The 13,530-nt window shown below is 43.6% G+C and overlaps 1 protein-coding gene across 3 annotated transcripts in view; it reads right to left on the bottom strand.

The window, feature by feature from the left end:
• HTR1D (5-hydroxytryptamine receptor 1D) overlaps nucleotides 1-13,530 on the bottom strand; it is an 18,631-nt gene extending 5,101 nt beyond the window's left edge. For 2 of the 3 annotated variants that reach the window (XM_040534656.1, XM_040534657.1), the window contains exons 1-2: nucleotides 13,197-13,530; nucleotides 2,886-2,931 (exon numbers count right to left, since the gene is read on the bottom strand). The gene's annotated coding sequence lies outside the window, so the exon portion shown is untranslated. The remainder of the gene's footprint in view (nucleotides 1-2,885; nucleotides 2,932-13,196) is intronic. The other variant, XM_040534658.1, reaches the window with a different exon arrangement.

The following is a 13,530-nucleotide window of genomic DNA, read 5'->3' as shown; positions in this document are numbered from 1 at the left end:
CAGGAGCAGAGCAGAGAGGGAGAATCGCCTCCCTCGCCCTGCTGCCCACACTGCTTTTGATGCAGCCCTGGAAACGGTTGGCTTTCTGGGCTGCAAATGCTCATTGCCAGCTCATGTCAAGCTTCTTGTCCACCAGCACCCCCAGGCCCTTCCTCATCAGGGCTACTTTCAAACCACTGAAAATGGATTCTAATCCTTAGAAATGGAAAATGGAAATGACAAATGGAAAATGGATTCTAATCATAGAAGTCCATATCTACCTGGGTTCTCAATGCCCAAAGTATTTCTGAAAATATAAGTATCATATATTCTTAATTTTAATAAAATCCTGCACTTGTGCATATACACTATGTCTTCCAGTTGTGAATCTTTGACCAAGAAATATGTACAGCATGTTGAGTAGCTCTTACATGTTCTGACTGGCAGGGCAGCATCTATCAGACATCAATAATCCTGCAAGGCAGCTATTAAATATTATTCATTGGTTTCAGAATAAAATGGGAGATTTAGTTCCCTGAGCATTTTGAGAATGCGTGGGCTGACAGTATTTTTGTTCCCTACTTAGAACTTTATCTTGGGTATTCACTGTGTAGACATTAATATATATTACCTGTATCCTAAATTATCACCAGGGACTTATGCAGAATAATTAGCCAAAATGTTTTTCCCTTACAAGCAGTAAGGTACCTCTACACAATATAATGCATGAAACCACAAAATATATATGCAAAAGTATAAATAAATAAATAAATGCTCATAGTGTAATACTTAAACATAACCATAATCCAGTTCCATTAGTCACAAGTTCTTGGGCTACTTGAATAAAACTGACAGGCAGTTGCTCTGCCCGGGGATACGCAGATGGACATAAAATTCTCTTAAAACCTATATCTCTGCTATTGCAAAGACTTACACATTTTCTTAATGATTTAACGTCATATACTATAAATAAATGTCAAATTTAGTGGATTGCTATGAAAACAAAGTTACATGCATACACAAGTGTTTAGGAATCAGGGGCTCTGGATCTACTTTTAAAAGTTTCTTTGAATGTACTTCACTGCTTCAGAGACTTTCTTTCTTAATTTATGAGTTGGCACTCACTACTGTTGATATAAAAAAATAGTACTCCAGATAAAATTAGTATTTTAGTATCATAGAATCACAGAATTATTAAGGTTGGAAAAGATCTCCAAGATCATCTGGTCCAATTGTCCCCCTACCACCACTATCACACACTGAACCGTGCCCCTAAGCACCACGTCCAACCTTTCCTTAAACAACCCCAGGGACAGTGACTCCGCCACCTCCCTGGGCAACCCATTCCAATGTCTGACTGCTCTTTCTGAAAAGAAACTTCTCCTCATTTTCAACCTAAACCTCCCCTGGCACAACTTGAGGCCATTCCCTGTTGTCCCATCACTGGTTACCTGCGAGAAGAAGCTGAAACCCATCTCACCACAACCTCCTTTCAGGAAGTTGTAGAGGGCAATAAGGTCTCCCCTGAGTCTCCTCTTCTCCAGACTAAACAACCCCAGTGCCTTCAGCCACTCCTCACAGGACTTGTGTTCCAGGCCCTTCACCAGGTTTGCAGCCCTTCTCTGGACAAGGCTCCAGGGCCTCGATGTCCTTCTTGTAGTGAGGAGCCCAAAACTGAACACAGCACTTGAGGTGCGGCCTCACCAGAGCTGAGTACAGGGGGACGATCACCTCCCTGCTCCTGCTGGCTACACCATTCCTGACACAAGCCAGGATGCTGTTGGCCTTCTTGGCCACCTGGGCACACTGCTGGCTCATGTTCAAGTGAGCATTGGCCAACACCCCCAGATCCTTTTCCTCTGCACAGCTTTCCAGACACTCTGCCCCAAGCCTGTAGCATTGCATGGGGTCGTTGTGGCCAAAGTGCAGGACCCAGCACTTGGCCTTGTTGAACCTCATCCCTTGGCCTCTGCCCATCGACCCATCCTGTCCAGGTCCCTCTGCAGGGCCTTCCTACCTTCCGGCAGATCTATATTTCCCCCCAGCTTGGTGTCATATGCAAACTTACTGAGGGTGCACTCAATTCCCTTATCCAAGTCATCAATAAAGATATTAAAGCGGATGGGCCCCAACACTGACCCCTGGGGAACACCACTGGTGACCAGTCGCCAGCTGGATTTAAATCCATTCACTACCACTCTCTGGGCCCAGCCATCCAGCCAGTTTTTAACCCAGCAAAGCGTGTACCTGTCCAAGCCATGGGCTGCCAACTTCCCCACGAGAATACTATGGGAGACTGTGTCAAAGGTCTTGCTGAAGTCTAGGTAGACTATGTCAACAGGCTTTTCTTCATCCACCAGGTGGGTCACCCAGTCATAGAAGGAGATGAGGTTGGTCAGGCAGGACTTGCCTTTCATGAACCCATGCTGACCGGGCCTGATCCCCTGGCTGTCCCGCAGATGCTGTGTGACTGTATTCAGGATGACCTGTTCCATCACCTTTCCCGGCACCAAGGTCAGGCTGACAGGCCTGTAGTTCCCTGGGTCCTTCTTATGACCCTTATACAGATGGGCGTCACATTAGCAAGTCTCCAGTCATCTGGGACCTCTCCGGTTGACCATGACTGCTGATAGATGATAGAAAGTGGCTCAGCAATCACATCCGCCAACTCCCTCATCACCCTCAGGTGGATCACATCTGGCCCCATGGACTTGTGACAGTTCAGGTGGAGCAGCTGGTCTCTGTTTCCACCTGAGCTGTGGGGGGGTTATTACACTACCTGTCCCGGACTTCCGGTTGAGGAGGCTGAGTACCCCGAAGATAAGTGGTCTGGCTAGTACATAATTAACATTAGTTATTATCCAGCTAAAATGAATGTCTTCCCAATAATTTAATATTTAATTTACCTTTTATTCAACTAAAAAAAATCCTGAATAGAGACAAATGATTTTCCTGTTGAAAAACAGAGAAAGAAAAAAATTAGTTTTCTTAATCTACACACATTGAATAAAAAATCTAAAGCAATCTCTAAATTAAACTTAATATAGGCAAATACAAGGTGAAACATGTAGCTACATATTAAGGAAAGAAGAACACAAATGTATTTACAACACATACACATCCTGAAATACTGTGAGCTCAAAAGGATGAAGAGGCCATTGGCATGTTCAGCTGAGAACAATCTTCCAGTGGGATGTGTTGCCTAGACAGGGTTTAAATGATCTCTGGAGCATGAGAAGACAAGCACTGAGTGAAAACTGAAGTACCCTCTCTTGATAGTATGATTGTCTTCACTATGTGCAGTCTACAGTGTGGGTAATTGCAGGCCCTTAGCTGCAGTACCTGAAGCTGAAGCCGTCAGGCCACGGTGCTCTTTCTGGTATGGTCTCTCTACCAGACAAGCCATTGTAGGTTTTCACCCACACTTCTCAAGATGGAAATCCTATCAAATGAGTTGGCTACATAAGCACCGTCCTTGACTCCTCTTCTTGGGCTTCTCCTGGTGCCCTTGGCCATGGGATGTGGGTATTTTATCAGTTCAAATTGCACAAAATAAATTGAAGGTGATATTACAGCCTACCAGGATGAGGTTTTCATAGCAGAACACATGACATACAATGGATAGCTTGGAATAAACTCCAGGATTGTGTTGGATGATGGCAGGCAAGTCTTGCTACATGAGCTTTCCGGAATGGCACAGAGCAAAGGAGGCCAAACCTGTCCTTGGTTTATTCACACTACTGTCCCCAAAATGGCATGCAGATTTGGTAGTCAAGGGAGGATAAGGCAAACTTAGACCCATACAGTGAGGTTGAGGATAAACCAAGGTACAGAGTGATCCTGAAGTAAAGATCTTTCATAGTGATGATACAACCTCAGCAAACAGCTCAGTCATAGTAGCCTCCTCTGCAGCCAGTGGGGTGAGAGTGGCATGTCCCAAATGCAGGGTCACTACAGACCAGGACTGTGACTGTCTCCCTCCTTCACCCAAGACATGGTCTGGGATGACTGTGTCCCTCGTTTATAAGTAAAGTACTGAAGGCTGCATAGGGGAAGGACCTTTCGGTCAGGTCCTCTGTCTGCACATTCAGTAGTTCCAGGCTAAGTCCAGGATGTGTGTAATAATGCTTTGATATCCTGGAGAGATTGGATGAGTTCTCTTTAGTTCATCAAAAAGAAGAGAAGAGAACATCACCACAGGAAAACAATACTGAAATTAAGAGACAGTTTTAGACAGTGCACTGCTGTTTAACTGAGCAGACAAATGGAAAGCACAGTTCATGGTCTGGTGAAGCAAGGCACATATTCAGTGTTAAAAGAGAACACATTTTAGCTGTTGGTGATAACCACTGTTATCATCAATAATGTTAATAATGTTTTCATAGTCCAAGGTGCTTACCTAAAGCCAGGTACTTCTTTTGAAAAGTTGCTTTGTGTTTCAGTTCTATAGTTATAGTAACACAGAAAGGGAAAAGCAGGGAGGGAGAGATGTTGCTCCGTTTTAAACTAAACTGTGACAAGGTAGGCACACTTGCAAACATGAGCTTAATAGCACCAAAAGATAGTTATAACAGAGTGCCATCGTGTGGACAATGAACATACTTAACAGCAGCCCGTGCACAGGAGGCAGGAGAGATGCCCAAAATTTCCGAAGATACTTAGTCCACAGCATAAACAAAGTCAGGACACATTCCTGTCCCTTCTGGAGTACAGCTACCATCTGGATGATTTTTGCAGAAAGCAATTTTATGATGCAGCTGACAACACATTCTGACAATGCTCAGGTGCAAAGAGAATGCTTTGGTGAACCCATGAATATCTGTGTTGGTGTGAGGTAAGTAGTATATACAGAAATAAATATATTCAAATGAAAATACGGAATTTGCTCTTTCACTGAATAGAGCAGAAAAAGGAGAGAACATGATGAAATATCTTTTAAGAAATTTAAAATGTTTCTTTTAACTTCACACTGAAGTCAGAGGAATTAGAGAGTACATGTACCTTGTAGCTGGGTAACTGCCAGGGATGGCTGAGAACAGTGCTAAATTTCAGGAAACCAATGAAAATCCATTTGCTTTCCTATTTTTTCATAACTGGCTTTAATTTTTCATTTAAACATAGAATCTGCTATCTTGCCTAAATAAACTACATATTCTGTCATGCTGAAACCTTGACCAGTAACAAAGACACACTCTGTGTGACCTAGCAAACAGCAGATGGCACTCCTAACAATACTCGTATTTTTGAAGAAGACATTCATAGGAGAACTCAAAAGAGGGAGACGTTTCTCAGTAAGTTCTTGTATACTAGGGACAATGACTCGAGTACACAGCATTAGAGTGCTTGCGGAGTCCGACTTTGAGACCAGAACACAAACCAAAGACAAGACTTGCTCAAGAAGCTATAGAAATTTGCCAGTCCATAGAACATAGTCAAATCAAGATGCATGTTCTGGGAGAAAAACAAAGTAACATGACAGTGTATTGTACTGAAAAATGAGGTCCACAGAAAATGCAGACTGTGTAGAAGTCAAAAGGTGGTAAAATCAGTAAAATGGAATGTGACTAGGTTTGCATGCATCAGTACGAAGGACTGGATATGCTGCAAAAGTAATCATAGTCCTAACTAGATTCCTGGCTTTGGATTATGCTGTCTGAAACACATATGGGAAGGAACAACATTTTGCAAAAGCTATAGATGAGATGGAATAAACTTGAAAAGAAAAAAAATATACACGTGTACCTTGCACAATAAAGTAGAATTAGGTAGCACCATGTACTGGAACGACTGCCACATTGCTATCATAAATGAACAAGAAAATATATTGGATAGAAAGTTTAAGAACAGCAATGGTGGTTATTTGTGGTTATTTGCTGTCCATTACACACAAGCTAATGAGCCATTTGAACTTACTGTTAGCAACCTGAAAAGAAAACAGAGTAATCTCGAATAGAAGTATCCTCGTATGATGAGGAAATCATTTCAACATTGGGTACATGAACTAAACTAAGAGCAAACAAGGGGAATCTAAAAAACTGTCCCTGTTAGCTTGGGACAAGCTGCCCTGTCCCTGGTAAAGAGGAATGAGCACAACTGCAATTGCTCGTTTGTTTTTCACTAAAGCAATGATTGAGAGCTAGAAGTCACAGTTTTTGGGAAAAGCCTAAAGCACTTGCAGGAAGCAGCAACCCTCAAAGCCACAATAATGTCACTCAGCACTTAAGGCAAGATCAATTCTTTGCTCCGCTGTGTGTGGCAGAGTGATGTTCCCCTCAGGTGTCTTGTGCTCCTGCCTGGAGGACTGAGCATGGTTTTGCAGAGCACAGGACCACTTTTGCTGGCAGGAGGGAACAGACACTCTTCATGGTCTCAACCTGCTCTGCTCCCTCTCCCATAGCCATGAAGCTGGACTGCGCACTCTGGGCACACAGCACAGGGCCTCGTTTTGGCCATTGCCCTGTGGGTGCCTCTCACAGTGTAGCACAAAGGGTGAATTCCTCCTGCCTACACATCAGGCAGGTAGTGTAGGCACTTGCCTGTGTAGGCATCACATCTATACACGTACCCAGGTCTATTCACATGCACCATGATGTTTTTCACAGGATCCTGATTCCCTTTGTAGCAAGTATGTGCGTTAGTAGAATAAATGATTAAAAATTCTTTAGACACTGAGCTGAATCAACAGGAGCACAACCTTGCACCTAAATTTCTCACGGGGAGCAGCAAGACAACTGTGTTACTGGCTAGAATTGTTATTCTGATAATTCAAGACATTTCTGAGATCTCAGGTGAGATCTCAGGTGTATCAACACCAAACAACTTTTTAATACTTGGACATATTTCCAGAAGTAGAGCTTTAATACTCCGGTCATAGCTATTTTGCACCTTCCTGACCTTTATTTGCTATGAGATGACTTCATCAGCATTTCTTAATTCAACATGCTGTTGCACTTCATCAGTTATCTAACCAATACTAGGAAATTACAAATCTCATATACCATAAGTATAGATTAACTGTTGATTGATAGCATTATATTGCTAGTCAAATTAAAATGTGTATTTCCTAAGCTTATTATTACAAAAACTTTATTTTCTTAACCTTATTACATTAGGTCTACACTGATATACCAGTTCTGTTTGCTATGGATATAATGTTTTCTACTGATTAGTATTAGTTCAGTAATATGAACACTTTTTCAGCATTCCTCTCCTTGTCCCCTACTTCAGTGATGTATCATGTGCAACTAACAAAGTTGAGGTGGGATTCATCACAGTCCACTTAGACATCTGAGAGTCAGAGCTGGTCAGCCACTAAGACAGCTTGAATAACCCGCCCTTCAGGGTGAGCATCTCTCTTCCTTGACTGTAAGGGGAGCTGGTACAAAAGAGTTCATGTTTCCAGAGAAGTATACATGATACTTCATATGTTCACTCTAGCACGGTTCATGCAGCACAATTAAATCTCTAATGCTAAGATTATTGTGACTATTTCAAAGTAAATCAGGTATGCTTATTTTGTTTCTTTGATACAGAGAACAGTACTCTAAGTGCTAAATTGTATAAAAAACACATCCTAGTTTAAAATAGCAACTATGGTAATTAGCAAGCAAGTACTGGCAACGTTTAGTACTTTCTCTTCCCCCTCCCCAGTTTCTATTTTTTTGTTCAGCTTTGAAGAAAATACTGTTTTTTTCTCTCTCTTGTCTATATACATGGCCAGTGTATACGAGCTATCCAGCCCATTGCTAACTGCCAAGCCACAACTGCTGATATATCTTTTAACTAAATATGACTTCTGATGGCGCTTTGGGCAGCCTGATTTAGTGAAAGATGTCCCTGCCCATCACAGGGGAGCTGGACTAGATGATCTTTAAAGGCCCCTTCCAACCCAAACCATTCCATGATTCTATCATTATCAAAAAGAAAGGTTGGGATTTAGTGAGCAGTGATGCTGGTAGATGCTATAGCACAGCGTATGTTACCATGATTTCTTTGGAGGAAGAAGCTAGGGCACTTAGCTCTAGCATTACCTAAACTCCATCAGCCTTACAGTGTCTGATGACAAATATGACAGACATCTCCAATGACTTTCTTTCCTCGTGTTTCCTCTCCCATTATTATTCAATACCATACAATAAGTGGAATTGTAAGGGCTGATGAGATACAGTGTTGTGTGAGATTAAACACATCGGATGCAATTCATACAACTGAGCAGCATATATCACAAATGTCACCTACATGTCAGTCAATCACCTGACCTAAGTTAACTACCAGGAGGAAAGATCATATTGTTGCTTACAATTTGATGAATCTCATCTCAAAAGAACTGATTTCTCTCCTCTGACTATAAAGAAAGTTCAGAAAATTAGCTCAAATGTAGGTGACTGACGTCTAGGCACATATGGGCAACTAAATGTCCCTGTGAAGCCCAGCACATAGGCATGCAAAGATGAGGTTGCATGAGCCCGTGCCCAGAAGTAGCCTTGTGCCAAGTCTTCCATCACACTGAAGGCCTCTCAGCGCCAGCTGACCTGTGCACAGCGCAGGCACAGAGTGAATTTGGGTTTGCAGACAAGCCCAGAGGTGCCTTTGTAACACAGCCATACCCAAGTGTCTGCAAAGTGGGATTTGGGCCAAGTACAGTGATGGTGTTTCTGATCTGGACAGTCTTATTGCTGCAGAAGGCCTGACCTGGCATGTCTGTGTCCTGATTTTGCTTGGGATACAGTTAACTTTCTTCCTAGTATCTGGTATGATGCCGTGTTTTGGATTTAGGATGAGAATAATACTGATAACACACTGATGTGTGGCACTTTTATAATCAGCTGTAATCCATAATCATAGATGCTGGAAAGAGATACAAAGAAGGAAAAATACTTGCAGGTTCCAGCCAAACTAATTGTGCTAAGTTCAGCACTGCACTGTGCTCTGCTCTGCAGATCATCTGTTGATGCTTTATTCAACTCGGTTTCAAGGTATGCTGCCATTCCCATGAGACTTCATCTCTGAGCACAGTGGTCCATTACAGTTTCTCAGGGCCATCCAAATGCACCAAGTTTCGCTTTTATGCTTTAGCCATTTTTTCTTTGCCTGCTTTCTTTTCCAGTCCAGAACTCCAGAAGAAATACAGTTTTTCCACTGCAACATACAGTATCATACAGCTTTGCCTGTAGAGGGATTTGGAAGGCATTGGTTGATGTGCTGATATTTGCACTGAAATAAACAGTCATGACTTAAAAATACGAGCTATGATAGTAGGATCGATCTGCCTAACTACATATGTTTAATCAGAGCACCCACATGCCCTTCACTCCCCATTTTTCCCCTTACTGACAACACAGGGAATGAGGTAGTTTCAGAGGGCAGGACAGTGACCATTGATGCAGCGCTTCCCCACCTAGTAAATAAAGTTAATATGCACATTCGCAGAAACATGGCCTTATATTTCCTGGAAGAAGCATTCATTTATCCTGCTCCTCCTTACCCTCTGTTCTGGAGGCAATTCAGGAAGAAACTGGGAACAACCTTGGGCTGAATGACCTCATCCAGAACTGGCAGCCAGATGTGTCAGAGAGCACACGGGTTCACCTACACACACACAATGTAATTCTACTGTGATGGGAACTAGAAGGCCCAGCAGCTGGCACTGCTTTCAGTAATGGCTTGGTTAATGAAGTGGATGGTATGCTTCTTCCAGGGATATAACACTGGAGAGGTTTTAGCATACAAGAGAACAAAATTAAGATCAAATTTGAGTATAAGAACAAGTACAAGGTATTTGTACTGCATGGCATCCAGGGGACCAGGCCCAGACAGCATGGGTTCATGAAAGGCAAGTCCTGCCTGACCAACCTCATCTCCTTCTATGACCGGGTGACCAGACTGGTAGATGAGGGAAAGGATGTTGACGTAGTCTACCTAGACTGAAGGCCTTTGACATGGTCTCCCACAGTATTCTCCTGGGGAAACTGGCTGTCCGTGGCCTGGACAGGTATACTCTTCTCTGGATAAAGAACTGGCAGGAGGGCCATGCCCAGAGAGTTGTGGTTAATGGAGTTAAGTCCAGCTGGCGTCCCGTTACAAGCAGTGTCCCCCGGGGGTCGGTACTAGGGCCCATCCTCTTTAATATCTTTATTGATGACTTGGATGAGGGAATTGAGTGCACCCTCAGTAAGTTTGCGTATGACACCAAGTTGGGGGGAAGTGTCAATCTGCCAGAGAGTAGGAAGGCCCTGCAGAGGGACCTGGACAGGATGGGTCGATGGGCAGAGGCCAGTGGGATGAGGTTCAACATGGCCAAGTGCTGGGTCCTGCACTTTGGCCACAACGACCCCATGCAATGCTACAGGCTTGGGGCAGAGTGTCTGGAAAGCTGTGCAGAGGAAAAGGATCTGGGGGTGTTGGCCAATGCTCACCTGAACATGAGCCAGCAGTGTGCCCAGGTGGCCAAGAAGGCCAACAGCATCCTGGCTTGTGTCAGGAATAGTGCAGCCAGCAGGAGCAGGGAGGTGATCGTCCCCCTGTACTCAGCTCTGGTGAGGCCGCACCTTGAGTGCCGTGTTCAGTTTTGGGCCCCTCACTACAAGAAGGACATTGAGGCCCTGGAACATGTCCAGAGAAGGGCTGCAAACCTGGTGAAGGGCCTGGAACGCAAATCCTGTGAGGAGCGGCTGAGAGAACTGGGGTTGTTTAGTCTGGAGAAGAGGAGGCTCAGGGGAGGCCTCATTGCCCTCTACAACTTCCTGAAGGGAGGTTGACGTGAGGAGGGGGTCAGCCTCTTCTCCCAGGTAACTCATGATAGGACTCAAAATGGCCACAAGTTGCGCCTGGGGAGATTTAAATTAGATATCAGGAAAAACTTTTTCTCTCGAAGAGTGTCAGGCACTGGAACGGCCCACCCAAGGAGGTGGTGGAGTCACCATCCCTTGCGGTGTTCAAGAAGCACCTGGACAAGGTGCTACGAGATATGATTTAATAGCTTAGTGGGTAGTATTGGTGAGGGGAGGACAGTTGGACTACATGATCTTGTAGATCTTTTCCAACCTTGAGTTTCTATGATTCTATGATTTGTATTTAGTTCAGGTAGAAATAAGCAGCTGTCCTAGCATATGATGGAGTGTAACCAGCTAGATAACAGCTCTGCGTAATGTAGGACCAACACGTACTGTCATCAGTGTCAGCAATATTGTACCCCTTTAAAGTGGCAAAGACTTTGGTAGATTGGTCCTATTCTTAAATAGGACCTCAAATAGATCTTAATCTGTTCGTCTTGAACAAAGCTAAATGGAAGCCTTGTGTTCAGCCTTGGGCACTGTGTTCCCAAGAAGATATGGACCGCATAGGAAGAGGTCAAAGGAAAGCAGTGAGGATCTTTAGAAAAGTGAATCTATGAGAATAAACTGAATGAACAGGAATGTCTGGGCTAGAAAGGACATAGCTGGAGATGTTCAACAGACTTCATATGCATGAAAGCCTGCTGCAGAACAGGAAGGAAAAGTCTGTTCCCCACGGCTATGACTAATATCACTGAAAGGAGAGGGATTTAGCTGCACCAAGGAAAACTGAGCTGTTCAGAAGACCTTGCACATGGTAAGGGTAGTGAAGCTCTTAAAAGAATTGCTTGAAGACACTGTGACATCTCTGTCGTAGAAATTTTTTAAGGATAGCTTAAACAATCTTTCTGAAACACGATTTCCAACAGCCCAGTACTGGGGAAGCAAAATGGATTAGAAAGGGCCTTTTGCCCTGTGTAAAACTGTGCAAATACTATTTTTTTTTATTTCAATACACTGTAAACTTAGCCAATTCAAAATGAACCAAAATCCAAGACTGTGCAAGCTTTGCAGGACACCATAGTTCAAATCTGAAACTGGCTCAGGACTCAGCTTTATGGTACTGTGATGCACCGACTGGTAAGGAATGACACAACTGCTTATAACAACTTCTCGCTGGGTGCCATTGGGGAACCAGGGCTCCCAGTCTCCACTGTTTCAGAGCATGAACAGGAGGAAGGAACATTTCCATGACTCTGCCAGGTAGGAGCACTTTGCCACTGATTTTTGTTCTGCATTTAGGTGAGGACAGTGTACTGTCATCATGCTTACTCTCTGTAAAAGACACTGAAAGCAGCCAGGCCCATCACATCTTCCTGCATTTTGACATGTTTGAATTTAAAAATATACTTTGCAGAACTCTAAAAATGCTGTGAACCAGCATTGCTCACACCACAGAGCAGATCTGATTTTTCTATTTTCTGATTCTCTGCCATTTACTCACACATGCCTGCATTACATGTGCTCAATTTCGATCTCCTTCTAGCCTACCAGAAGTGTGATATAGGGAGTGACCACTGGCTGCAACGGAGACAGAACAATCTGTGATTTCAGGAGAACTAAGAGTGATGTCTGGTGATGATGCTATTCTGAGATAGTCAGGATCTGCGATTAAAAGGGAAAAATGTTACGGGCAACATGAAAAACAACAGATTGACAATATGTGTGATATTTGTTCATTTTAATATTTAAGAAGAATGTATGATGCACAAGCTAAATTCTTTGTTATGATACCATCTTAACTTTGGGGTAAATACAAAAAACACATCTGTCCTGAGAAACCTCATGGATCTCAGCCATTGCTTCCTGGAATGACCTGTTTAACACTCCGTTGACATCAGTACAACAATAAAGAAATTACAATTACTGGCAAAGGTACCTTTCCGCTGCTCTGAAGGCAGCTGCCCACTTAGTTTTGTGAAGGACGTTTCTTCCCTGGAGTTTACATCAGGCTTACAACTGGGGAAGAGAAGGTCTCTCTGGCGAAACTTTATTCTCCTTTAAGCCCCTGTCATGTCTTACATATTGGTGTCCACGGTATACTGGAAAAATTAAGACTACCTCATGATCACTGCTGGCCACCACCAGGGCAGGCAAACCTTGTCCTTGGCTGTTTTATAATTCTGCTGGAACTCCTGCTCTTTGCTGTAGTACTAAAACTCATCCCCAAAAGTGTTTCACATCCATTGTTTGCAGCAGCAAGTGACATACAGTGACAGAACAAGGGCTCCAAGTGACAGTTTTGAACTGGAAACCCCAGCTCACACCCAAGCAGGTACATGCACATGGAAAGAAGAGGATGACTCCAGCAGTATAACATTACAATGGGGGCTCCCGGCTTTATGCTAGCACCACAACGGCAGTGACATTTGGTCGCCATCATACCTGAAGCAGGAGTGAGGAAGAAGCCAGACTGCTGGGTCACTCGTGGTACGAATCAGGATGACGTGGGACAATACTAGGACCAATCCAACATGACGGATCTCTGAGACACGGTTTTCTGTGTCTCAAGGCTTTCTCCAGATCATTTCACGTAGAAATTACACTTCCGAAGCGGTTCACTTCATCTACCAAATATCACTGTATAAATGGGGAAGGAGATCTGCAATATCAAAATGTAAATCATTTAAAACTCCAAAGTGCTTGTGAGCGCAATGCTTCCCTTAAAGATAAACTCGTACTCACGTCCACGGCCGCTGTTCCTCGGCCGCCAGCTCTC

Source organism: Cygnus olor, chromosome 23, assembly GCF_009769625.2.
Source record: "Cygnus olor isolate bCygOlo1 chromosome 23, bCygOlo1.pri.v2, whole genome shotgun sequence".
Lineage (NCBI taxonomy): Eukaryota > Metazoa > Chordata > Aves > Anseriformes > Anatidae > Cygnus > Cygnus olor.
This window is presented reverse-complemented; position numbering and strand designations above follow the sequence as displayed.